This window comes from Aedes aegypti, chromosome 3 (assembly GCF_002204515.2).
Source record: "Aedes aegypti strain LVP_AGWG chromosome 3, AaegL5.0 Primary Assembly, whole genome shotgun sequence".
In the NCBI taxonomy this organism is placed as follows: domain Eukaryota; kingdom Metazoa; phylum Arthropoda; class Insecta; order Diptera; family Culicidae; genus Aedes; species Aedes aegypti.
The window spans coordinates 320,708,121-320,736,043 of NC_035109.1; the positions used below are offsets into that span (position 1 = coordinate 320,708,121).

At 34.4% G+C, this 27,923-nt stretch overlaps 2 long non-coding RNA genes across 2 annotated transcripts; one reads left to right on the forward strand and one right to left on the reverse strand.

The window, feature by feature from the left end:
- Window positions 1-7,202: 7,202 nt before the first annotated feature.
- LOC110679548 lies at window positions 7,203-7,982 on the forward strand. The gene is made up of 3 exons (XR_002502580.1): window positions 7,203-7,425; window positions 7,485-7,581; window positions 7,649-7,982. It is a non-coding gene; the product is annotated as an uncharacterized LOC110679548 (long non-coding RNA).
- A 2,442-nt stretch (window positions 7,983-10,424) lies between these two features.
- Window positions 10,425-27,903, reverse strand: LOC110679429. Its single transcript, XR_002502482.1, has 3 exons — window positions 27,782-27,903; window positions 27,089-27,674; window positions 10,425-10,898 (listed from the first exon to the last, which is right to left on the reverse strand). It is a non-coding gene; the product is annotated as an uncharacterized LOC110679429 (long non-coding RNA).
- Window positions 27,904-27,923: the final 20 nt, after the last annotated feature.

The window sequence follows — 27,923 nt, forward strand, 5'->3', positions numbered from 1 at the left end:
TGTCTTCTTCTCGCCAATTATCGGCCGCTGGCCCTCCACTTTCTTCTCAACTTTCGCCAACTTCAGCCGATACAACGACCCCGACTTTTCTCCTATAACCACTTTCTTACCGGATGCGTCACAAATATCGCAACCATCTTTCTTGAAATTCACCGAAAACTCTTTCGCCGTCAATTTGTCCACTGACACAAGTCCACTCTTTAACGACGGAACATACAAGACGTTGGTAAGCTTCACCTCAACTCTGTTTCCATTTCCGTCCAAACCGTACACAACACCTTCGCCACAACCAGCGGCGATAACCACTTTTCCGTTCGCTAACACTACACTCGGGCCATTCTCTTCTTTCAGTGACTTGAAAAAGTTTCTATCGCTCGTCATGTGCCGACTTGCTCCACTGTCAATGTACCAGCACTTTTGCTGATCCACTCCCGCCATGAAGCACACACTGGCACCACCATTTTCGTCTTTCGCTTGCTTCGCATTTTGCTTCGCACGCACTCTGTCGTTCGGCGTCTTCTGCTCTTCGCACTCTCTTTCTAGCTCCTGCTTCGCTAGCATAAACGAACGACAGTTGCGACGCAAATGACCGGGCTTGTCGCAAAAGAAGCATCTTCTCATCGGTGCTCTATTGCCGAGTCCACCCACGCTTTGCACTTCGTTTTGCATTATCACACTTTTCATCGCTTTCGATTCACTCATTTCGCCGGAACGCTCCCTCCGACGCTCGAACTCATCGATCAGCTTCGACTTCACAAGCTGCATCGTAATGTCCGCATCGGCACGACTCTCTAGCGCCGTCACCAAACCACCATACGAATCAGGCAAGCTACGCAAGATCATCGCAATTCGCAGCGACTCCTCTAGCTGTTGGCCTGCATTCGTCAAACGGTCGAACAAATCGTCCAACACCACCAGATGACTCTCAAGGTCACCTCCCTCCGCGAGATTCAACGAGCACAGTTTCTTTAACAAAGACACACGCGACGTGACCGTGTTTTTCTCGTGATAAGCTTTCAATCCATCCCAGAAAGCTTTCGCACTGTTCGCATTTTTCACCAAACCGAACTGATTGTCTTCGATACACAATCCGATAGTGGCACGAGCTTTCCGATCGTCCTTCGTCCACTTATCGGTCACCACAGCCGGCCTTGCATCACCGACCACATACCATAGCTCCTCCCTGGTCAGGAGCATCTCCATCCGGAACTTCCATATTTGCCAGTTCTGATTGTTCAGTCTAGCAAACGCAAACTTGTTCGCATCCGCCATTTTGTCCACACAAAATCACCACCGCGGAGAAAACAACTCACACACACTCACACACGGCGTGATCACTTTCGCTCTCTCGGAACCTTTTTCCTACGCAATCCGGAACTTTCCCTTCGGCACTGCTGGGCCAATAACCTGTTGGGCAGAGGTGGACACACCACAACGCAGAACAGGGTCACCGAAGCGGAACGCGGAACCAGGATTTCGGTAGGAAAGAAACAACTACAACTTGACTACTGTACGCAACGAGAAAGCTTTAATAAACACGTCTGAACGGATTGAACATCACTTTACGGATGAATGGCAAACTTTCCATTCTCCCTTTCTTCATCCTATTTGGCGCGCTCGCTGCCGCCGCTGCGACTGCCTTCTTCACTAATACAACAACACACATCCAGTGCTGCTGCTTTGCATACGAGGCACAATCATTGCATACTCCAACACTTTGTAGCTTGATCGAAAGAGAACATTTTTCTAAGTGTAACACGATTTTATTGCGCTTCATTATCTTAATTTTGATATAGTAAATGATTGAAAAAGATTTCATTACGTCGACTCAATGACATTTCAATTTACATGATGACAGCTCGTCCCGAAGTAAAATTTGCCGAGGGGTGATTCAAACGCGATTTCCATACTAAATTCAAACGTGTTTTAAAAATAGTTCCAGGGCACGGAAAGTTATGAAACTTTGTATTCTGGCTCAGTTTGTAACGTAGAATCAGAATATGTAAAAAACAGGATACCCCTAAACAAGCCAATTCAGACATAACTTAAATTTTACTTATCTAAAAATTCACAATTTTTACACACATTTTTTTAGTTATCGCAAATATCAAATTTTGCAAAAAAAATCAATTTTTCACTTGAAAAATATTTTGAAAAGAAGCAGTTTTACTGAAAAAAGTTATACTACAACCCAAATTTATGATATTTGTTATATTGCTCTTAATCAGTTCATTTAAGAATGATTGCTTATTCAAAATATTGTAATTTTTGTCTGAAGCCTGATTTGCTTCTGAAAAGGAATCGCTAAAGAAATTTCTCGCCGATTCCTTAAAGAAATTTTCTACAGCAACTCCCATTTGAACTGACAGTTCTTTTCAACTGCGTACTGCGTTCAGAAAAAAAGCGCCTTCTTGATCGATTCCTTGCAGAAATTTCCCATGCATCAAGATAGGCCGATAAATTACTTGTCAGCAGCGAATCAGGCTTAAATCTGAGTTTTGTTATAACTCAAAATTTTGATTATGCAATGTTGGTAATATTCAACTGAGCGAGTTCAAAGTTGCGGTTAAAATTTCAGGTCAAACGAAGCACCAAAATCCTGGATCCAATTGATTATTTTGTAAGTAAAATTGGCCAATGCGTAAATGTTGGTGCAGTACAACAGTACAACAGTACAATGTGTAAGAAAATAATATCATGCAATTTTCTTACAATATTCCAGACTTTTATTTATTTATTTTTAAGCAACGATAACATTCCCTCATGTTTTTTGCTTCTTTTATTTCTACGATAAGCATATAAAGAAGTGGGTAAACCATCTAGGGTAAAGACTGATTTCTTAACACCTTACGTTTTTAGAATTAAAAATAAATTGTAGGTGGCTTAAACGCTTAATATTTTTGTAATTCAAGAGTTTTCTAGATGCTTTGTACTGAGATTCATAGGATTTAGAAAAAAAATACTATATCAGATATATTTATTTCTTATTCACTGTTTTGAACTATTATGCGGCTGTTACAGTGAAAATATTCTTTAAGTGTTCAAATTTCCAGGAAATACTTTTACAATTTGAGATGATTATTTTAATATCGTATTGTCGATTCAAAATGTAGAGCAAGACAAACAAGCCAGAATGCAATGCAACTTTGACTAAAAATAAATAAACAATTTTAGAAACCAAAAGTCAGAAATTTACTGAGTTTGCCATATAAGATTTACTAATTTGAAAAATTCCGTGTAATTTCTTGGAATTTTCTAAATTTCATGTTGAAGGAAAAATTTCGCGTATTTGATGGGTTCCGTGAATTAAAATTGTCCTTATTTTTCTCATGTTGTCTCTTGATCTGGTTTATATTCATCCATGTAATTTCAGTTAATTCACGTGAAGTTTTTTTTCTGAAATATTTATAACATACAAACATTATTTTTCCGTTTATAATGATAAAAAATCAAGAGGAGATGGTTTTATAGTTTGCGACCATTATGATTTTGTCTCATTTATGTCATCTTCAAAACCGAAAATTTCGAAGTTTGCAAACAACCAGAAATAATATAAGAGTTCATGTAAAAACTCGTACCGGATTCCCAAGTAACCAGTAAGCACGATAATAATCAACCTTGCACTCGTCTAAAAATTTGAACATCGGACGGAGGTTTCTGCTTCATTTACATCATAGCAATCCTTTGGTGGAGAGCAATAAACAAAGCTCGATACATTGGGATTGAATATTGAGTCAATTCACTAATTTCACAACGCCGAAAATTGCCATTTCCGAACCCACCCACCCTCTTTTAACGCCTTTTGTATGAGTAATCTAAAAATGTATGAGCAGTAACATCTTAACGACACCCACCCACCCCTCCAGCTTTATGAAGTTTGTGAAAAGGCCCATTGAATAATTTCAACCGTATCCTTCACGAGAGTGTTAGTGCGATCGTGTTGGAAGAGTCGTTGCGTGAAGGCAACAACTGTATGCCGCAACATGTAGAAGAACTTTGTGTTTGACATCTATTTATTGCTCTAAACGGTGGACAAAAAAGGTGCACATGATTGGAATTAGCGTTATTTTTTTCGATATGAGTTTCACAGTGCACCAAGGTGGCGGGAGAGGATAGTAGTTGTTACCACATCATTTAGCTAACACATCCCAAAGAAATCCAAAAGAACGTCAAAAGCCAATAAACAGCGGAAAAATGTTCAAGTTTGCTGTTTAAAGCGTGTCGGTCTTTTGTTGACAAATGTTTTGATTCAGGTGCACTGCAAGGCTTACTGTGCTGGCGAATCAACGGTGTTGACATAACGTCAAACAAATTATACGAGCGAGGCAGATCATTTTAGACGAAATTAACGTCAATATCCTGCACTGTAAATTCCAGTGGGGCAAACAGTGTTTTATTCGCCTACTCTTCTCCACATTTTCTTGTACTCTAGATGAAAAATACGTTTTGTTCTAAGATGGCTATCTGTTCTGTGTCAGAACATTACTAAAAAAAAAAAAAAAATAGTCACAGAATTACTGATGTTAATTAATGACTATTTTCTATATGCCTCTCTTTCATTCTGCTGTGAATGTTTACACTAACTGTCATTTCGACTGGGTTGAAGCTTAGCAATGGACCTATGCACGAGTTCACTATTTGACGTTTGAGCGGTGCCGTGTTATTTACGTGACCATGGCAACGAGTGAATTCGGCACCGCTCAAACGTCAAATTAGTGAACTCGTGCATCGGTCCATGGACCAATGCACGAGTTCATGAATTTGACGTTTAAGCGGTGCCGAATTCATTCGTTGTCATGGCCACATAAATGACACGGCACCGCTTAAACGTCAAATGATGAACTCGTGCATCGATCCATAGGCTAGGGGAAGTGGTTCACCTAGCATGAATGAGGGATGAACTTATCGCTGAGAAAAAGTAGATTTTGTATGAAATTTGACAAGTATTTGAATGACAGATTCATCCTTGTTCATCCACTTCTCCTAGCCTATGCTTCAACCCAGGTGAATTGACAGACAGGATTAAAATTTCTTGCAGAATGAAGGAGAGGCAGATAGAAAATAGCCATAAAGTAGCAAACGTAGCAGACATTAGCTATAATTAATCTTCTTCTTAGATTTAGCAGCAACTTTGAAAAAAACTGCTCGCTGACATGAGGTTTTTAATAACAATTTACTTTGAACACAATACTTTTCACTTTTTCAGCCATAAAAACGGTGGGCTGCATTTGACGTTTCGTGAGAGGGGAATCTGGGCTGCATATGACGTTGATATTTTTCCTCTTCGCGAGTCGCTCTCAGCTGTAGCCCGCTCACTAATCGGGCTGAGTTTCGAACTGTCAGATCAAAAGCAAAACAGAGCTACCAACATTGATAAATTGCGTCTTATGTCAGAAAATGACGTTTGCCTTCGTTTTAGGTGGGCTATAGCCCAACTAACGAGAGCCCAATTTAAACGTAGCCCACTTAAAGATAGTGCAACGAACGAAATTCGACTGTAATTCTGTGACCACCCGCGTTTCTGAGTGATGCAAATTTAGGAAACCGCCATTCAAGCTTGTGCTAGGGATTCATTCACATATTTCATAACGCTGAAAATGGCCATTTTTTACACCCACCCACCCCCTCGTAACGCTTTTTGTATGAATGTTCTACAAATTTTGTATGAGCCGTAACATCATGAGTAAACCCATCCACCCCCTTTAGATGTCGCCTAGAGTGAAGTAAATTTTGAAATTTTAGCTCCCCTATGCTTAAATGATTTGAATTATGGTAAATAGCATCCTCCCAATGTTTGAAGTGATTCGGAAGAAATTTGACTGTGCACACGCCATTTGAAGTTTATATCGAGATTACTATGGAAAACGCCAATCTTTTGTGTTCAGCCCTTTATCTCGTCGTCATAATATTTTATGGAAAAGTGAACACACTCATCTCATGTGAAAACTTCCTAGCTACAACTTTGCCGAAGACCACTTTTTGATTGGACGTCAGGATAAATTGTTATTCATCATCTTAAAGAGAGTTTGCATTTTGCATGCTTAACCAACTACTCGGCAGGCAACAGTGGTGCTCCTGGCGGGAAGAATAGATCAAAGTAATCCAGGCTACTATGTTCTACAGCAAAAAAGCAGTGTTGCTCTTGAAGTAAGTGAATGATCAACTCAGCATGATATAGACTTTGTTATCAATAATAACAAATTATCCTTTCGTCCCATCAAAATGTAGTCTTCAGCAAAGTTGTAGCTAGGAAGTTTTCACATGAAATGAGTGTGTTCACTTTTCCATAAAATATTATGACGAAGAGATAAAGGGCTGAACACAAAAGATTGGCGTTTTCCATAGTAATCTCCATATAAACTTCAAATGGCGTGTGCACAGTCAATTGTTTTCCGAATCACTTCAAATTTTGGGAGGATCATTTTCATCATAATTGACATCGTTTAAGCATAGGGGAGCAAAAACTTCAAAATTTGCATCAGTCTAATGTCGCCTCTCCACATCTCGATATCGAAGGGACCATCGAGATAGGGAGAGATCGAGAAGTAGAACAAATTTTTAACGAATACTAGATTGAAAATCACTCCGTTACCAGGAAAAATAAAAACAAACAGATGTCATTTCGTCTTCGCAAATTGTTTTGAATCTCTAAAATCTAGTCTAGTAACCTTTGATAATGGGCATATCGACATACAGAGAGAAAATTGGGAGCGAAAATCCCATCGAGATAGGGAGATATCGATATAAGGAGGATATCGAGATACGGAGAGTGAAAATGTATGCAGAATGAACCCGCATAGAAAAATACAATTTGCTGCACATTTCAAACAGTAAGTTTCTTTTAACTGTTATGGTAAGTGTATCACAAGCAGTTGCTATTTCATTGAACAATATGAAGCCTTAAGATAGGAACTGTTAAAAATTGTTAAAGTAAACTATCCTAAACAGTGACGTAACACTTTAATGTGTAGATATTGTTGAACTATATGGGCATGTTTTGTTCTTTTATATGAATAACAACTCATGTATGTGCATTTTACTATATAAGACTTCATTGCAACAGTTTGGCGAACGGTCGCCGATACACGCTTTAAAAAATATAGGCGGCAGTAAGTGAAATAACAACAATCTTTCATTTTTCGAAAAGATGCACTTTATACACGTCGACATTTGCATAACTGTATTAATCATAATTTATTAATATAATACGAGAAAACAAAAATATTTTTTTTTTCGATGATTGTGAGTAAGTTTTTGATCACTGAGTATATTATTTTTTAGCGTGCATTTTTCTGTGCCTCTTTCGAGACCGTGAAAAAAACAACAACCAGAACCTCGGTCGCGAAAAGTTTGTTTCGTTTTTTCCTTCAAGGATGCAGAAAAACAGCGATGGGACATTGTGCGGCCTACGGCTTGAGGAAACAGGTACGTTGGTGAACGTAAGTCATGAATACAGCGTTATTGATTACGTTTTTATTTTTCAGTACAACGAACCGTTTAACAAAAGGAGAATTGAAGACCCGGCTACCACAAGAAAAATACGCATCAAAAACGATTTTAAACCACGTCCGTAGAAACATCGTAAGTAAAATTCAGAATTGATATTGTTAATTTGAATGGTAAAACTGGCTATCCTTTTATGTTGCAGTTCCTGTTACACCGACGGACAGCAGCATCACCAGAACACCATCTAAGATATAATCCCGATCCTTGCCTAATCATTCCGGGAGGGCCAGTAGACGATCGACGATTTTTTGTAATTTTCGAGCTTCTGAATGCTCAACGGGAACGAGCAGGACGGATAATGAAAATTCTAATTTAAGCTCAAGTTTTGTGTTTGTAAATAATATAACATAATGAAATACAGAAAAAAAGGTTAAACTTGTTGTTGAAATTATTTCTTATCCAATTTGTTCGAAAATCATTCTTATAATATAAACATTTAAGTACAGTACCGCATACGGTTCAAATACCGTAACAAACCATATTTCAATAATTACACATACATTACCCGTTTTCATTCCAATCATATAGGTCAACTATTCTATAGCTATTTCCAATACAGTGATTTGTGTGGAAGAGTGGACAATATATCCATCATTTGGCAAACTGTAAACGAAAAATTTTGTTCGGAAAAATCGACGTTTTTAAATGGTTACATAACTTAACCGCCTATTCCCCATATTGTGATTTTCCTGGTTACTGTTCACCAAATTGTAAAAACCGTTTTCGGTAGTGTCGGTTTATTGTTATTTTTGATGTTTAACGAAATTATTGATATATTGTTGCAAATTGTTGTGCACAGTACGGGATACAGTATGAATATAGTTCTTGATTATGCGGGAAGGGACCGAAAAAATCAGCGACATAGGGAGAGATATCGAGATGTAGAACATCGAGATGTGGAGAGTCGACTGTAATATATTTTGTATATTTATTTATTAATTAATTAATTAATTAATTAATTTATTTATTTATTTATTTATTTATTTATTTATTTATTTATTTATTTATTTATTATTAATTAATTTATTTATTTATTTATTTATTTATTTATTATTTATTTATTTATTTATTTATTTATTTATTTATTTATTTATTTATTTATTTATTTATTTATTTATTTATTTATTTATTTATTTATTTATTTATTTATTTATTTATTTATTTATTTATTTATTTATTTATTTATTTATTTATTTATTTATTTATTTATTTATTTATTTATTTATTTATTTATTTATTTATTTATTTATTTATTTATTTATTTATTTATTTATTTATTTATTTATTTATTTATTTATTTATTTATTTATTTATTTATTTATTTATTTATTTATTTATTTATTTATTTATTATTTATTTATTTATTTATTTATTTATTTATTTATTTATTTATTTATTTATTTATTTATTTATTTATTTATTTATTTATTTATTTATTTATTTATTTATTTATTTATTTATTTATTTATTTATTTATTTATTTATTTATTGTCGTCAATCATGTTTGAAGACCATTACAGAGAGTTTCTTATGCGCTAGTTACACTACTACATTCAATTACCTAATTTTCCTTCTTAAGATAATGTGCGGAAGTATTGTTTTAGCTTCGCTTTGTACCAAATTAAGTCGATTGAATTGTAATGTTTATTATAAGTAGTCATCATTTGGTTAATTGGCCCAAATTTTGCATAATTAGTACGGTGATAGTTGATTGCAAATAGTTCTTGATGGCGTAAATGCCTGGATGGTACATAAAAGTTTAATTTAGATAATAATTATGGTGAATCAACTTTATGGGATACAATATCGTTTTAAATGGAATCATTGCATATTCACGACGCTCTCTTAGTGTTTGAATATCAATCAACATACATCTAGCTTTGTTAGATGGTAATGGAAATTCTGTCCAACCTAATTTGCGAAGAGCATATAATAAAAAATGTTTTTGCACCGACTCTATCCTTTCATCATGTACTGTTGAAAAAGGTGACCAAATTATGCTGCAATATTCAAGTATTGATCTAACATAGGCAATAAACAATGTTATTATTGTGTATGGATCATTGAAGTTATAAGCGAAGCGTTTAATGAAGCCTAACATATCCCAGCCGAACTTCTAGTTGATTCTTTGTGCATTTTAACTGACTTCGGTCAATCACGGAATAGCAACCATTGATATGTGTAGTCAGTCTAAGCTAAGCTAAGCTAAGCTAAGCTTAACTTTGAAACACAGACAAACAGACGTCACACTCTCACCATTGTCCATCGACCACCTTTTTAACGATCGATTTAAAAATATGGTAGGTGGCCAATCCACCGCCCGCAGCGCTCGCATCGTTTTTGTTCGCGTTTGACGTTTACACACTACCGCCATCTGTTGGCCCGTCGGCCAAATACACTAATTTTAGCATTGGGCGTACATGTCCTCGTGACTATGATTTTGATTGAAATTTGTTCTAAGTGTTACGTCTGTTTGTCTGTGTTTGAAATGCAAGCTGAAAAGACATCATTATTGCCAAAACGAATGACGGGCTATTTAGCCTTAAAATAATGCTACAAAGCATTTATAGTGTCAATCAAATGGATCATTGCTTGACAATTATTGAATAAATGCATGATAACATTATTAATGCAAAAAATGTTGACTTTCGATCAAATTATTGCAATGGTATAATCACAGACAAACAGACGTAACACTTAGAACAAATTCTTTTAAAATCCATCGCCCAGTTTACACCTTCATCATCTGGTGAGCGTGTTGCACGAAAAGGTGTTTCGACCGGCAGATGGCGGTACACAGCAAAAAAAGTTGTTGAATATTACATCGAAACCGCTGCAACCAAGTCAATCCCTCGGTTGTGTAATATTACACAACCCGACGTACTCGAGGGCTTTTGGTGTAATAAATGCGACCGATGTAATTTGTCCGATGTAATATATTCAACGTACAGAATACGATGTAATCGACACGATGTAATATGAGAACTATGTAAACCAAGCGATTTAACGGAAAACTCGATCACAAATTCTTTTCAATGGTTGATTAAATTGCTTTTTTTCCTTTTTCTCGAAGTTTTACTCAAATGTAAGAATTATTGATAAAATATTTTTAATTTTGAAATGAATTAAAGCAATTCAACCAACCATTGAATAGAATTTGATGGTAACAAAATAAAATATGTTTCAAACTAAAAATAATAAATTTTGATTATTCATTACATTTTTATTTCACTAGGCAATCAAATGAATGATCAAACATAATGGCTGGGACGCCTAACGTAGGAGATAACCCCGAGGAATTGCATTGGACTTCTTCAGATAGCCAAAAGACGTTCATGGTACAAGGTGTTCTCAGCAAACGATCGCAGCCCGTTGAAATGCTTCGTGCCAATCTAAAAATAAAGAAAAGAAAAACAGAAATATTATTCAATTTATACACATCTATGACGTTAGTCTTCTCCAATAATCTCTAGATCTATAGTAAATATTCAAAGTGATATTATTATGTTAAATGGAGGTTATATTCAAACACTTAAAAGTAATATCAGTTCTCAAGGACTTACATTCTTTTCTTTGTTTTTGGGGAACTCTTAGGTGCAAAGATTGTATCAAAATTCTTGCATGCATTTCGCAAGAAATTCATCTTCTGTTGATCATCTGTTGATCCCAAAGATTCCAAGTTTATTTTTTCTTAGGAAGCGTTCCTAAAATGTCATTAGGAATACTACTAGAGATTATACTCCAAATTAAGCAAAAATAAACAAATTAAGCAAAAAAAAAAATCAAGCAAAAAAATGCTTTTTGTAGAAATTCATACAATTTAAGGAATCTGTTAACATTGCTTGTAATATAGCACAGAGTATTGTCATAGACAAGCAGACGTAATACTGAAGAAATTCTAATTAACCACTCATTTACCGATCATTTCAAATTTGCTATGTTTCTAATCTCACAGCCACAGGCGCGCGCATTTTTTGTCTTCTTGGCATTTCAAACTAAAGCCATCTGAAAAAAGAGTAAGAATTTATGTGTGATCACTTTTTTAGAAACATGGTTTCAGCTTAAAAATAACCAATAACTGAACAAAGAAATGATACATTATTTATGCGTTTTGAGTACTTCGATGATAATGTAGAGTATCTGAAAAGCATATTTTTCTTGGAGTAACTTTGTAAGCAACTAACCAGATATTTTTCGAGGTTGCTCATCACTGTCAAACATTTTTAGAAATCAGCTTCCCCTAGAAATTTCTAACAGTTTTCAATATTTCAAGTTATTTTTAAATATTAATTAATACTTCATAAAAACAAACAAATTCAAATTCGATTTTTAATAACGATTCAAACATTTTTGGAAATTTTGGCTTTCACTGACACTTTTTCAAATATTCTAGGATCATCTAAAAGTTTTCCAGAAACTTTTAGTCTTGTTTGTTTTTTAATCATACCTAACGAGATTTTTGGTCCTTGACTAGTTCATCTCTGGACCAATCTTCCCTTCCGAAGCAAGTCCTCACTATAAATCTTACGTCATACGGGACTATCTTGGGGATGAGATTTAATCTCAGGTCCTCCGCGTAAGAGGCGTGTGGTAGAACCCCTTGTCCGTCCGTCTTGCTCGTTTGTAATACTCAGGAAATTTACCAACAGTTGTTTTTGAACTTCAACAATAATCCGTTATTGTTTTTATCTACCGCAGAAATTAAAAATATAGATACTGAAATTGTTGTGACCCAAAAATGTATACCCCTACAAATAAACGAAATAATAACCCTCCTCCTTCAATTTATCTTGGGATTACTCAAAGAGTTACTTTTAAAATTAATCATCACATGTTTGTTATGGAGGGGTCAAGAGTTTTCCCAAAAAAAATTAATTATTTATAAAATGCTTTTTTCTCTGGATTGTGGGCAGACTTCCGATTTTTCCAGCAGCACTCTATAAATACTTAACAAATTCTTCGTGACAAAAATTTCAGGATACTTTTTTTGTAATTCCTTCAATATTTTGTAGAATGTCTTAAGTTTTGAAGTTCTTGAGCTTTTGAATTATTTCTACAATTCCATCAGAAAAACCTTTAAAATGTTTAATCAGGAGTTTTCTCAAAAATTCCTCCATGAGGTTATTTATCAATAATTTAAGAGTTATGTATGAAAAAGCTACAGGATGTTCTGGCAAAATTGTTCTATGTGTTCTGTTGTGGATTTCTTTAAGAATTCCATATTGGATTTCTTCCAAAATTTCTATACATTTTTTTCTAGTAGTTTCTATTAAAATTATATCTTAAATTTCTCCATGAATTTTTACTATTAAATTCTCGCAGGAGTTTATTTGTTCCAGGGGTTACAACCAGCTTAAAATTACTGTAGATGTTACTTTTGTGAACCCTTCAGGAATGTTTTCTGCAAATATTCCAAGATTTTCTCTTAGAATCTGTAAATTAGTGCCTCATGATTTTTTGGAAGTTCCTTACGAAGTGCTAAGAAATCTCATGAGTTTCATCAGAAGCTCTTTAGAAAATTGTTCTAATCCTCGATAGAGTTTTAGCTTACATCTTCTCAAAAGTCTTTTTAATCCTTTATTTGGATTTTTTATGGAGCTCGATGTTCAACTGCTTTTGGACTTCATCCAGTTAGAAATTCCTTAGAGTTTCTTGTGCAATTTCTACATGATCTTCACATGATTTTTCCAAAGGTTAATGAGGTACTGCACTGTTTTGATTTTGCATGGGATTTCGACTTTTACTGGCCTTTTTGTTGTTGCATGAGTTAAAGAGAGGAAGATTTTTGAGCAGAACTCTATTCAAAATTCCACTCGGATGATTTTATAAAATTGTTCATAGGCTACTTTGGGTCTTTCTTGAGGAATTCTTTCAGAATTTCTTCAAGGTTTTTATATGAACTCCTCGTTTAGTAACTTATAACATTGCCGTAGAAGTTCCATGAGGATACAAGAATTGAAAGTATCGTTTGAAAGAGAATCTCTGGAGAGAAGATTTCTCTAAAAAGTTCATTTGGAATACTTTCACATAAAAGAAGAATAAAATATAATATTCTCAATATTTTATCCGGTAGAATTAGCTATATTTTTAGGTTGTTTGGAGATAACTATAAATATTGTTGGTTTGACATTACATTATTAAAAAATAACTTGGCATCATAGTTCAATTCAAATTTGAAAATAAAATTCCCTGACCTTCCAGTCGCATTCCGCGTTCCAGAAAAAAATACAGATTATTAAATTGGTTAATTTGAACCGACAAGTACTTATGTCGTTTCATGTTTTACAAGAAAATTAATATCTGACTAGGTATTTGTATAACATATGTATATTTCATGTCATCATTGGAAAACAATATGTGAAATGAAAAACCAAACAACAGCTTTAAATTCAGTAAAAACCATCTGACAGATAATTTCCTTGAACAATTCAAGTTAGATAAAACTTTGTATTTTACTTAATTCACATTTACTTTTCGACCTCTAAATTCGTAAGAGCAATGTGAGCAGATAAGTAATCAGAAATTCATGAAATCAGTAGGTGTAATGACCATGCCAAACTGAAAGCTTCAAGCGCGATAGTTACATGTAAAATTGTTACAAAGAAGGGTGACCTCCCTCAGAAATAATTTCACAAATTTCAGATATAAGCTAAGTATGCTGTTTCGCCCAAGAAAAGTAAAGAAGTTCCTTGACTAAATGGGTCAAGAAATTTTCTACAGAGAGCCCCCTTTGAAGTGACATTTCTTTTCAACTGCGTACTGCGATCAGAAAAACGAGTTTTTCTTGACCATTTCTTGGAAGAAATTTTCTACGCATCGAGATAGGCGATTCCTTTTCTTGTCAGTAGCAAACCAGCCTATAAACGACAATTTTTGACCCCTTACGCTCCCTGATTACCCTCTTTTTTTATATAAGACGCTACATTATATGGTTCATCCATCACTTTGGATTAGTCCCAAGGTTCTGGATTTACTCAGATGGCGCAGATCATTGATGCGTGCCACTACCCAAGTAAACACGAAGCTGTATATGAATACTTTATGTTTGCTCTATAGTGTGCTATCAGATTTTGTTTTAAAGTGACATAACCTTTAAAAGCTTTATAAAGCATAATTGAAGTGGGAAAGTGCCCCACAACAACCAAATTAATGCAATACTTGGTAAAGCAGTTTTAATGCACAAGCCCTACTTAAGCATTTATGTTTGTATATTTAGGGTTCATGATGTATATTAGCTTAAAATAATGTATGTTTAGGGCTTGCGTTAAAAATAAACAAAACAATGAATCCATTGACTACCTTTGGATTTTTTTTACCATATCAATGATTTTTTTTGTTGGAATCAGGATTCGAATCCACAACTAGGATGATGGTGTACTGGATGCCTGGCGCGTTGGTGTCCTGTGCTAAAGCTGCTGATGTGATAAGGTAAGATAAAAGTTTCTTATTAACGAAGCCACTGTGTGTGTTAACATTACTATTCGCCCAGTTATTACGAATAGAAAGAATTCTCTTCGGCGATTGATTTCCTTTCCTCACCAAATGAAACATCAATAGAAAGAATTTGATAACCATTTTTCCTCGTAGAGGAAATAACAGAACATAACCCACAAAACAAAACCCTAGCGCATTAAACAGATTTCAGGGGAGAGAAATTGATCGACATTTCCTCTAGCTCCTTATGAATAAAAGAGTCTCATAGATAAAATACAACAATTTTGAATGAATACAAATATCCTTAGATCATGAAATGGGGGTTCGAGATGAAAGAAAGTCATTTCATTATTCTTCCATATCCCACAAAACGTAATGAGCGAGTGCGAACGTGCTCGTTCGTCTTACTTATTTATTACAGATTCGAGTGCGTTTAATGAGGTTATGTAGTCTTGTATGACAGCATAACTGTATATTCACTCTAAACGCTTAGCATAATGCTATATTAAAATAATGCTACAAAGCATTTACAATGTTAATCAAATGCATCATTGCTTGACAGTTATTGAATAAATGCATTTATTCAATAACATTATTAATGCAAAAAATGTTGACTTTCGACCAAATTAATACAAGAGTATAATGCTTGTGGTTACTTGGGTAGTTCTCTCTTTTACTCTCCCGCTGTTTTTATGCAGCGCAAATAAGTACGTCACTATTGTTAATTCAATATTTGTTCAGTGCTTTTAGAATTCGGACAGTTACATGACACAAGTCGGCCATTGAGATGACCACCTCTAGATTCCGATATTTTTCACTTTGAGCACAATGGAAAATGTAAGTAATCAATTCACCTACGACTACAAATCATCATATGAACACTTGTGTAATAATAATAATAGTAATAATAATGAAAAAGGTAGTCTTTGGAGAAAGAAATTGTAGAGAGAGAGAGGACCAAAGAAATAATATAAAGGCAAAAATATTGAGATGTGGATAGGCGACTGTATTATCGCACAGAAATATATAAAAAGGGTCTCATTTAAAATTTTCTTCTTCACGTTCACTAAAAGTATTATCTCAAATCGTGAAAATACACACAACAGCGAAATATATAGCTTGTTCAAGGTAACAGATGATAGACCGATTGAAAGCCGTTTCGTGACATACGAACACCACTTTAATTTTATTTATATAGCAAGATGGATAGATTTATAAAGATTATGTTCTCTTGTAAATCCAAAAAAGCAAAATACCAAAGCTAAAGAAAACATTCCTTCCTTTATGATTATTATTATTATTATTATTATTTTAAGCTTAAAAAGGATGACTTCCGTTTTAATGCAAAAATATTACTAACATTATTCAATGTGCTTCAGATTACGTTCAGAATAGAGTTGATGTTACGTAATATAGGATCTCTCTTAGGATTCATACATCTAGTTTCCACTGTAAAGCCTGGTTTGCTACTGACAAGAAAAGGAATCGCCTATCTCGATGCGTGGAAAATTTCTTCCAAGAAATGGTTAAGAAAATCAAATTTTTCTGATCTCAGTACGCAGTTGAGAAGAAATGTCACTTCAAATGGGGCTCTCTGTAGGAAATGTCTTGACCCATTCATCTAAGAAATTTCTTTACTTTTCTTGAGCGTAACAGCATACTTAGCTTAAATGAGAAGTATGACGTTTGATATCAAGATATCCTATCTTAAGCAATATCAGCATTAGCCAAACCGAATATATCATTGCCTAGAAGACTTGACAATTGTCACTCAGCTCTGAAAAATGGCGTATTTAAAAAATACACGGTATTAAAAGATGCATAATTTTAATTTTTAAACATTGAACATATTTCAAGTCAAGGAAAGCAGCAGTGCCACGTGTTAGTTACCATGGATTTGATAGCTGTTGAGTTACTCTTTTATATGCAAGCTAAAAATGTTGCCCCAATTTGCCCCTGTAAATGTTAGAGGATGGTGAAATAGTCGATTTATCATATAACTCCGAAAATATGAGAGATACCCCAAGTAACATTAGTAGCTGAACAACAGTTTATTCAGCTGAAATAATGTTTAGAGTGATTTATCTCTTAAAACTTATAGATAGAGCTAAAGTGTATTCAGCAAATTTTCATGTAGTGAAATGATCTACAAATTTGCCGAACAATTCCAATGGAAATGTATGGAGAAATTCCTAATAAACTAAAAAGGATTTCCAATAAGATGAAGTTAGATAACTAGAACTCATGCTATATAAAGAGCATCCAAGCCAAATGTAACACATATATAAAATGGTTTTATCCACTTATCAATAGAAAATCGAAACATTGTCTTAATAACAAGCTCATGATATTCAAACAAATTTTCAGGCCAGCCACTTGTATGCTGTACAAATATGGACTAGCTGATGTAATATTAGAAAAAAAAGCTTTGCAGCGGATTCAAAATAAAATTTTGAAAATGATTCTGAAGCTCTCTCCCTGGTATAGTACTAATGAGTTACATAGAATATCCAATGCTGAAACATTGGAACAAATGTCGAATAAATTTAATAATAATTATAGACAACAATCTTCTATAGCCACGATAAATTCGTTATTTATCTAGGTTAAGTTAAGTTAATGGAAACGGTTTTTTTCTCTGGAATCAACTCACCTGCAAAAATTCTGAACTGCTACGGCAAACAAAATGTTAATAAAAGCTTAATTTTGCTTTACCAAATTAGGATGTTTTCCAACACAGAACACTTAGATATTAGAAATGAATATAATGATGGGAAAGATACTAATAAAGGAATCAAAAAAAAAAAAAAACAAATGAATCCCTAGATAATATTTTCAGGGCTGGCAGGATAACCTAGGAAATAAGTTCACATACATCGCCACGAATTTCTTCAGGAATACTTGCAAAAATTCTTTTACGAACTTCTCAAGAAAATTATGGATTTCATCCAGTTATTCTTCAATCTATTTGTCGAGGGTATTTGCTTAGAACAATTTCAAGAACTCGATGAATAATTTCTCCAGTGATGCCTCCACTGATTTCTTAGAATTTCTTCAAGAATTGTCGTTCAGTTTTTGCAAGATTTCAACAAAAAAAAATTCCAATGAAAAAAAATTCTCTAAATAACAATCATTTAAATAATTTTCAGAATATTTTTCACAAATTTACACGATTCTGTGAAACAACTTTCTTAATAATTCCTGAAATCTATCCTTAAATAATTTTAGAAAAAAAGCGATCAAAAGTTCCATCTAAGAATTACAAAACTTTCGACAATCATATCTGGAACATACAAAAGTGATTAGTTGTTAGAGCTTTTCCCCCTTTGATCAATGAAAACATATGGTTTAATAAGAAAGTTTAGTTTATAGATAAATAAATACATGTTCGAAGGTTGTCTCCACAATTCAAATTAATAAACATATTGCATCATGACCCCTCCCCTTGCCGCGATGGGAGGGCATAATCCATTATGATCCCATATGATGGAAACCAAAGGCGTAACCTGTAGTGGTGGTATCACATTTTGGAATTTTTTGCTTAAAGCCGCGTCATAATTCATATGGCATAGACGCACTAATATCTCGCATGTGATCCAACGGACATTCTGCGTCATTGATAGAATTGATGCCCATTTCAAATAATTAATCTATTTGAAGTGGACATTAATACTATTGGTGACGATCAGTTTGCCTTTTGCTAATCAGAATGATCCGTTACCACTCTTACTATTAGTTAGCTAGACATATTTTTTTTATAATCGACGTAGGGAATATTACTCTGAGAAAAATTACTAGTAAGTAGATTCACTGAGTAGAAATAAGTGGCGACAATCTTATTTTGATATGGTTTTCACATTGCCATAATAAGAAATACCTCTTTTGTAACAACGGTATAAATAATCTGATTCCAGCTTCATTTTCACAAAATTTACAAGTAGAAAGTAGGTGTTGTGAAGCATTGCATTTGCCACCGAAAAGTGAATCTTGTAGGAGACTGTGATAGAAGCCTAAGGCAACTTTACTCTTAAATATTCACTATAAAATGACCATGGACGTAAGACGCTGAGATCGACCATTACGGTACACTTGCTACTTTAGAGAAATTGTTGAACAGACAAGGAAAGTGACTTTTTTCTTTAAGGATATATGAACGTAAAGTCCTGAAATTGACTAGAACTACTACTAAACAGCCTAATTTTGTTTATACTCGACGACTATTGAAGACTACACTTGAAGACTACATTGAAGACTAGACAACTAGACACTAGACAACTACATTGAAGACTCTAATCTTACGTAAAAGGCAGGAGTAATCAGAAAAGCACTTAAATGACAAATTATTCAAAACCATTTCGAACCAGTATCAGTAATGACACTACTACACTACTATTTCAAAAAATTCTGATGGAGCTGCTGATTTTCACAATGCTTCCTTTTCTCAGAAGCAAGGGAATATGGATATTTTTAAAAAAAACTACCATGTCACAATACTAATAAAAAACAGTGTTCATGTGGGCACCATAGCTTAGTCCGTCTGATTATTGGTCCTGGTAGAGGAGAAACTTGGCAAAAGCCAGACCGAGGGTTCAGCCTTGACAAGTTAAGCCGTCAGGCAGTTCCAACTGAATACCATACAAAAAAAATTAAATAGATGAAAAAACCGAATTTAGTACTATACCATTTAATTCCACTAGAATTTGTATCCTTTGACAGATACGCGTATTTCGACCTCAACTGTAAGGCCGTCTTCAGTGTCGTGTACTAGACTCGACTTTAAAAAAAATTGCATCATGATAAAATTCTATTCTAGGATTCTTGAAGTCCAATTTTCGATCAGGCTTATTTCAAAGGTCTTGATAGAAATTTTCAGATTTCGTCAAGAACCCATAATTGGCCTTCAAATAAATCTCTCAAATAATATTATGCAATTGCCCACAATAATACCACTAGATCTCAAAATCAGTTTTTGGGAATTTATACACACTTAGATTAAATTACTGGGGTCAGTAAAATTTTACTGGGTTTTGGAACTACCGAAAAAGTCAGTAAAATGAACTGTCGCCAAGCGTAATTGAAAAGCGAATTTCACCGTGTTTTATTTTTTATCGATATATGATATAAAAAGAAAGCTCTCTGCAAAATTTCAGTAAAAAATCTCTGTTTTTCGATTTCTGACATTTTTTTTAGTTTACTGACTTTTTCGGTAGTTCAAAAACCCAGTTATTTTTACCGAACAGATTGAGTGTGTAAATAGATTATCTTGCAAATTTCTCCTAAATATTATTTTAAGGACACTGAGGAAGTCTGTATGAAAACACATTAGGGCGGTTCAAAATTTAAAAAAGTTTGAAAATTCTCCCTTACCATCCTTACCATAAAAGTAGAGTTTTTTTTTTTATTTTTAGCTTTTTTGGTTATGATTTAAAGGAGGAATTCAATTCGACGAATAGGAGAAGAGATACTCATGAGTTCGTTTGCCATCATTTAACTTCAATCAGCCTTGCAAACATCTACAAAAATCTCAAAACAAAATTAGCTCAAAAGGGATTTGTTTCTTCAGCTGCATCCTTCAATAAGGTATGAAGATTGAGTTTTCACTATTGGATAATAAGATTATACTTACATTACAGTACTAACGTAAGTAGATGAAAAAACCGAATTTAGTACTATACCATTTAATTCCACTAGAGTTTGTATCCTTTGACAGATACGCGTATTTCGACCTCAACTGTAAGGCCGTCTTCAGTGTCGTGTACTAGACTCGACTTGAAGAAAACCATCGTATGCACACATTATATATTAACACTAGGTATAAACCTATTTCCCTACCCATTATTTTTTTTTTAACTTAAAATTTATGAGCTTTAGGTACATTCCATCCCTCTTTTGTTGAAACTTTAAATGCTGAAAGGTACATCACGGGAACGATTAGTAGGTATCAAGTTGAATAGCCATGTATTGCCGTTGCCGTTGTCTCTGTTGAGTAGCGTCGTAGGTACCTGTTTGCAAATTTCCAGACTCTCCGCCACATCCAGTTTCCAAGGAGAAGAAACATTTCTCAAAATTTTGATATCGGCCGTCGTAATTGTATGTCCTTCTGAAAAGATATGTTCTGCCACCTTCAGAAGGACATACAATTACGACGGCCGATATCAAAATTTTGAGAAATGTTTCTTCTCCTTGGAAACTGGATGTGGCGGAGAGTCTGGAAATTTGCAAACAGGTACCTACGACGCTACTCAACAGAGACAACGGCAACGGCAATACATGGCTATTCAACTTGATACCTACTAATCGTTCCCGTGATGTACCTTTCAGCATTTAAAGTTTCAACAAAAGAGGGATGGAATGTACCTAAAGCTCATAAATTTTAAGTTAAAAAAAAAATAATGGGTAGGGAAATAGGTTTATACCTAGTGTTAATATATAATGTGTGCATACGATGGTTTTCTTCAAGTCGAGTCTAGTACACGACACTGAAGACGGCCTTACAGTTGAGGTCGAAATACGCGTATCTGTCAAAGGATACAAACTCTAGTGGAATTAAATGGTATAGTACTAAATTCGGTTTTTTCATCTACTTATAGGTATTCTACTAAACAGCTCGAAGATTTATTATCAGTACTAACGTGTTTGTAACATTTTTAAAAATTTCTTCATGGTAATCTCCATATAAACCTACATTGGCTTTGAACCACCTTTAAATCATCACCGAAAAATTAACTCTTAAATCATCACCGAAAAAGCTGAAATTTTTACAGAACACTATTTATATGGTAAGAATGGTAAAAAAGATTTTCAAACATTTTTGTATTTTGAATCGCCCTACTATACACCTGAAAAGAAAAATAATCGCCTAGGTCGATGCGTGGAAAATTTCTCAAAAGAAATGGTCAATAACACAGCGCAACAAAAATGACATTATTGCGTGTCTCAAGGATCAAATTATGTGTCTCTAATAAATTTGAGATGGCTGAGTCTGATGCCGTTCTCAGGAATTTCCCAGCACGTCACAATTTTTAGCTACAGGTCGCCAAAGTTGTATAAAACATTGGTTTTATTGATGTTTACCTAAAATTTGAAGTATATTTTATCAAACTTTTTTTGTGATCTTATTTACCAAGAATGCAAAAGAGGACTTAAACTTTTGTTTTAAATATATTTTGGTTGAAATTTCACGATTAAATTTAGATTAAACCGATTTTTTCAACATGCTTGCAGTCTCCATACAAAATTCTTCGTTTCTCTTATATGGCAAAATACAATACTTTTCCAAACCACAAAAAAATAACTTTTTTGCATCAAAAGTATTATAAACTTTGATGATAAGTATTGTTATACACATAAAGTTTGAACTCTGTGGCAAATTAAGCAAATAAATTGCCTTACTAGCTGGCAAACTTGCATGCAAGTTGGCTGAAATAGTCAATTTTTGCATTTTCAACAACCAATATCTCAAAAACTAGACGTGCTATGATATTTCTGTAAACGGCAATGGATTTAGCATCCCTTAATTAAGTAAAAAGAGATATTTTGATGCTGGAGACAAAAACGTGTTCCGCAGTGTAATCGCAGTACGCAGTTGGAAAGAAATGTCATTTCAAATGGAGCTTGTTGTAGAAAATTTCTTGCCCATTTCTTCCGCAGAAATACTTAAATATTCTCCCGGAAAAGCTACGCACTCACCAATCATTTAGAAATATTCTGATAATGTCATAGCTTCACAAATCTTGATTTGAGTTGAGTTATAGATAATTCGATTTAGATTTGTCAAATATTCACCCAACTCCTGAGCACTCACTGAGTGTAGAATATTCGTAAAATTCAAATATTTTATTCAGATTGCCGTTGTCTTCATATTTTATTTTTCAAAAGCTTCAAGATTTCATCAGTTACTCAGAAATATTTTCAATTTTATTAAAATAATTGACAAACAATCTAGGTTGACCTAAATATTTTTAATTTGACGGAAATCGCGATTAATTATTCACGGTACCTATGTTTATAAAAATCTAAACAGTTGAAACACGTCGCGAGTGAGTCACGTTGTCTGGTTTAGTGGCAGTGCAACAATACTCATTTGGAATCCTTGGGTCATCTACAGCAACATTACAAATCGTATAGAAAGTTTCATAATTTTTGAAGCTCTCCATTTAATTTGTAACTGTGGTGAAGATGACTTTAAAAAGACACCGACACGTTAATGCTTCCAGTGGACGATTTGCCCTTTGTGGGAAGCACCACACTAGACAACGGACTAGCATGCAACGCCCAGTGGCATAGTCGAAATACATTCTTGACGAAAAGTTTTCCGGACTGAAGTGGGAATCGAACCCACACTCCTTGACTCAATGCGGCTAAATGCTTAGTTACACTAACTGCTCAGCTACGAAGCCCACTTTAGATTTAATAGTTCTCTGGGATGTACTGAAAACAAGCGGAGAGTTTCTAAGTAGCATTCATCTATTATTCATCAATATTTTTTTTGATGATTCTCCATATCTAAAATAACTGACAAACAATTTCAGTTTTTAGCGCTGTTCCACGATGTAAAAGTTTTTTAAACAAAAAAAAAATCATAATAATCACAATAATTTTAAAATGTCCTTTTAAGTCTTCAGATGTCTTAGAAATATATATTCGAAATATTCAAACAAACATTCTCGTTGTTTTCAAATAATCGCCCAGAGGATCCTAAAGTTTTGCATAGTTTTCATGCATTTTCCTAGAAGTTGTAAACACTCAACTATAATATGCAAACATTTTCCGAATTAAAGCCAAAAATTATTTATAATTGAAAAAGAGACTTCCTTACAGATCAATAATTACTCAGCATTTGTCGAAAATATAATATGTTCTTCTTATTGGCATTACGTCCTCACTGGAAAAAAAAACCTGCTTCTCAGCTTAGTGTTCTTATGAGCACTTCCACAGTTATTAACTGAGAGCTTTCTATTCTTAAGTTGCCATTTTCGCGTTCGTATATCGTGTGGCAGATACGACAATACTCTATGCCCAGGGAAGTAAAGAAAATTTTCATTACGAAAAGATTCTCAGGGCTGGTAGCAAGAATTGGTACCGAAAAAAGTTATTTTAGTGATCAAATTTGAGAAATAAGTGACTAAAAAGTGACTTTCTATTCTCGAAAAAGTGACTAAAAGTGACTTGAAAAGCAAGCCGTAATCAATTTTATTTCAATTCTAGTATACTGTTTTACGATCAATATCAATCATGATAGGGAATATTCCATATGATCTTCTGCAGGTAGTACGTCTAGTTGAGTACCATATTTGGACATTTTTATTGTGCTTCCAAATTTACAAGATATCGCCTAGAATTTTTTCAAACAGGGTAGTTTATATTTTGTAAGTAATCCTGTTTTAGTAGATTTTCAATATTTTCAAAATTTTGTGTCTTTTATACTACCAAAGTATTTTATATTGTACATTTTAATAAGAATTTGGAACATTTGTAAAATTAAAATTTTTGTCATTTCACATTTCAATTTAAACTCCAGCTCTTCTACCTAATCAGGTCAATATTTTTACGCATTAATCGATATTTCAAATAAAAATGATGACAGAAGATCGAATTTGATTGGAATACTGCTTAAACCGCGTCCTTTAAACGCCGACTAAGGAAGAAATTTTCCATCAGTAAGTTTAATGGAAGATATTCACATTCTAAGACTTCCTCGTAAAATTACGACAAGTAACTTTTCGTTTTGCCGTAAATTATAAACCTTCATGTATTAAATCTGTTTTTTTAAAGAAAAATCAACGAGGAATTTCTAAAAAAAAATCCTAGTGTAATTTCTGATGAAACTTGTGTGAGTTATAATGATGAATACCTATAAGGATAACTGAAAGATCTCTCGAATTCTTGATGAATATATGTCTTGATAAATTGCTATGATAATAAAAGCATATTAATCCATCAATGGTCGGAGCAATGACTGTAATAATTGCTGTAGTACTAACTAGTGTGGAACCTTGAATGAAATTTTAAAGAATCTATGCAGGTCTTTAAACTGTATTTGAAAAATTATCAGTGAAGTGTTTGAGCCGCAGTAATAATATTTTGAAGAAATGCTGGAGAAATTTCTAGAGGAATCTAATGAGGAATTCCAGATGCAATTCATCGAGCAATTCTTGGAAAAGATTTTATCCAATAATAGCTTAAGTAAATTTTGAGAAATTCCGGAGAGTAATTATGGATGCATTTTTGAGAGAATCCTTATAAAAATGCCTGGATTAAATGAAAAATGCGTAGGAATTATTGTAGGGTTTCGTGTAAAAATGTCGATTTTTTTGAAAACTCTATAATAAACCTTTGGGGAAAAACTTCTGTAGGGCATGCGGGAAGAATCCTAGAAGTTGAAGTTGAAGAAATCTGTGAAAGAATCAGTGATCTGAAAGAAATACTGAGATTTTTTCTTCAGAGTAATCTCTGTGAAAATTGCGTAGGAATGCTCTTAATTTTTTAGTATAAAATTGAGAAGAAATTCCTCTGAGCTTCTATTGAAAAATTGCTGGTGGCATTCCTGGTGGAGTTCTTGAAAGTATTCCAGAAGGAAGCTCTGGATAAATAGTTACGTAATAGTCTCTGAAGGTTTCTCTGGAGCCTCTAGAATGTTGCACCAGAAATCATTGCAAGCAGATTAACCATCTATGTCCGACGACTTTAATCGACAATTTTTTATTATGAAAAAGCGTTTTTTTAAAAAGTAATTCAAAAAACAATATTTCAAAGGGTCTATTTTTTTCAAAATCAGTTCAAAATTTATTGGTTGTTCTACAATAGTAAACTGATTCCTCACCAATAGTTTTACTATTAAAAAAGTTAGTTGACTTTTGGATTAATCTGATAAGTATAGAATCATAATCTACTGTTAACTCTCCCTTACTCGATATTTCGTATCTCGATATCGAGTTAGAGAACCACAGCAAAAGTTGGGTTTCATGGCTACTGCGATGGTCCCTCGGATCGCATTTGCACTGGTTTTGTGTTCCATAATTCGATACCTCCCTTACTCGATGGCCCCTTCAATATCGAGTTACGGAGAATTGACTGTAGAAACTAATGCATAGTATTCCTCTGGTTCGGTTTGCCTCAAGTTCGTCAAAAATAATTGAGCTCTGGAGCTACCATGGGAAAGAGTGGGTTATGGCAAATAAGTGACTTTAGATACCATATTGATTATAATATCTTTAGAGACCTTAACTAAAAATAAACACTTTTTAGAGATATGCATTGAAATAGTATCCAAGCCTATAAAAAAGATCTGCTTACGTGAAAATATACTATTTTTACTTGCTTTAATCTTTTCCTACAAATATTATTTACTTCATATACTCATGAAAGATACCCAACTAAAACGGGTAACAGCGGCGCAGGCGAATTTTTTTTTATTGAATAAATGTTGTGTTACAAAAAGGACATATTAGGGGGGTGCCGTAGCCTTGAGGTTAAAAATTTTCAATTTTACCTAATAAATGGACACTGCCTTAGTGGTTCGAAGTTTTTTTCTTGCGTATAGCCGAAATCCTCTGTTAATTCCAGGTTTTTCCAGGTTGAATAAAATTCCCTGATAATTCCAGGTTTTCCAGGATTTTTCAGGTAGTAGACACCCTGCTAACTTAAAACTTAGCCTAAATTAAGAAGGCCGATTCAAAATTTTCTCCCGAAAAATTAGCTCAAAATAGTTGAAAAAAGTTACTTTTTGACGAAAAAAGTGACTTTAGTTGAAATGGCTTCAAAAAAGAGACTTTAAAGTGACTGGCCTCAAAAAAGTGACCAAGTCACTAAAAAGTGACTCGCTACCAGCCTTGGATTCTGGACTGACCGGCAATCGAACCCGGACACCTTCAGCATGGTTTTGCTTTGTAGTCGCGGACTCGGCACTCGGCTAATGGGGAGCGTTAAACATTCACTATCAAAACAATTAAAAGGGCTGATTTTTTTTTTTTCAAAAATTCAAGGAATTTTCGTGCTGACTACATTACACGATAAAAGAATGCAAAAATATATAAAAAGCAAATAAAACAGAGCTCACAGAATACTAAGCTGAGAAATAGAGAGATCTAAATGGAACGTAACGCTAGTGAGAAGTAGAAGTTTGAGAGAGAATCATATGAATAATTACCCTTTCATATTATTCAGCTAGCAAAGTTTCGGCAGTGTTGTCTCTAAATGCTGGCACATGGATCCTGTCCGTCAAAACCGTTTCCTGCTCCGGGTGTTTATCTAGCGTTTCCAACTAGAATTTAACCGCTTGCCTTGCCTTGCCCGGTTCACTTCCTCGATGGCGGCCATAGCACCATCAGCAGCACGACATCGACCAGTATCCGTGACACCGATTTCAGTCTCCGGCTGTCGGCGTTGGCCGCATATACAATAGTGTCCCACGAGCTGGCAATCGCAAATCCCGCCGTTTCTCCAGCTTCTTGAAATAGACATCCTTCTCGCCAAAAGATTGCGTCGACTGGATGGCCAGCATCTGCAGAAAGCGGGACACTCACAAGCGCGGATCGGAACCGATTCCCCGACGAAGTTTCTTGTTCTCCTTGCCAGGCGTATTGAACAAGCGGAAGATGGGCTGTGAAAGCGGATGCATCGGAATAGCTTTGTCCTTCGATGGTTTGTCCGTCAGGATTGCTGGCACGGATTCCTTCATTGAGTTGCTACCGCTGATGGTCATTGCACCGGATGAATTTAGCTGCTTTCTGGTCCTATTGAATGGAAGAAAACTTTAATATACAAGACAATTTAGGAGGATTCCAATGACCGCTGGGATTGAAATGAATCACCGCTTTTTTGACCTGAAACTGATACTTACCAAACTTCATATATCTTAAGCACTAGACTTTCGAATTTTATTTTAAAAGGTTCGCGATAAACCACTAAAATTTAATAAAGATTCAAATTGAAACGCGAAGATCTTCGAGCAAAAAAAATATGGCGTCGTCGTCCGTCGACCA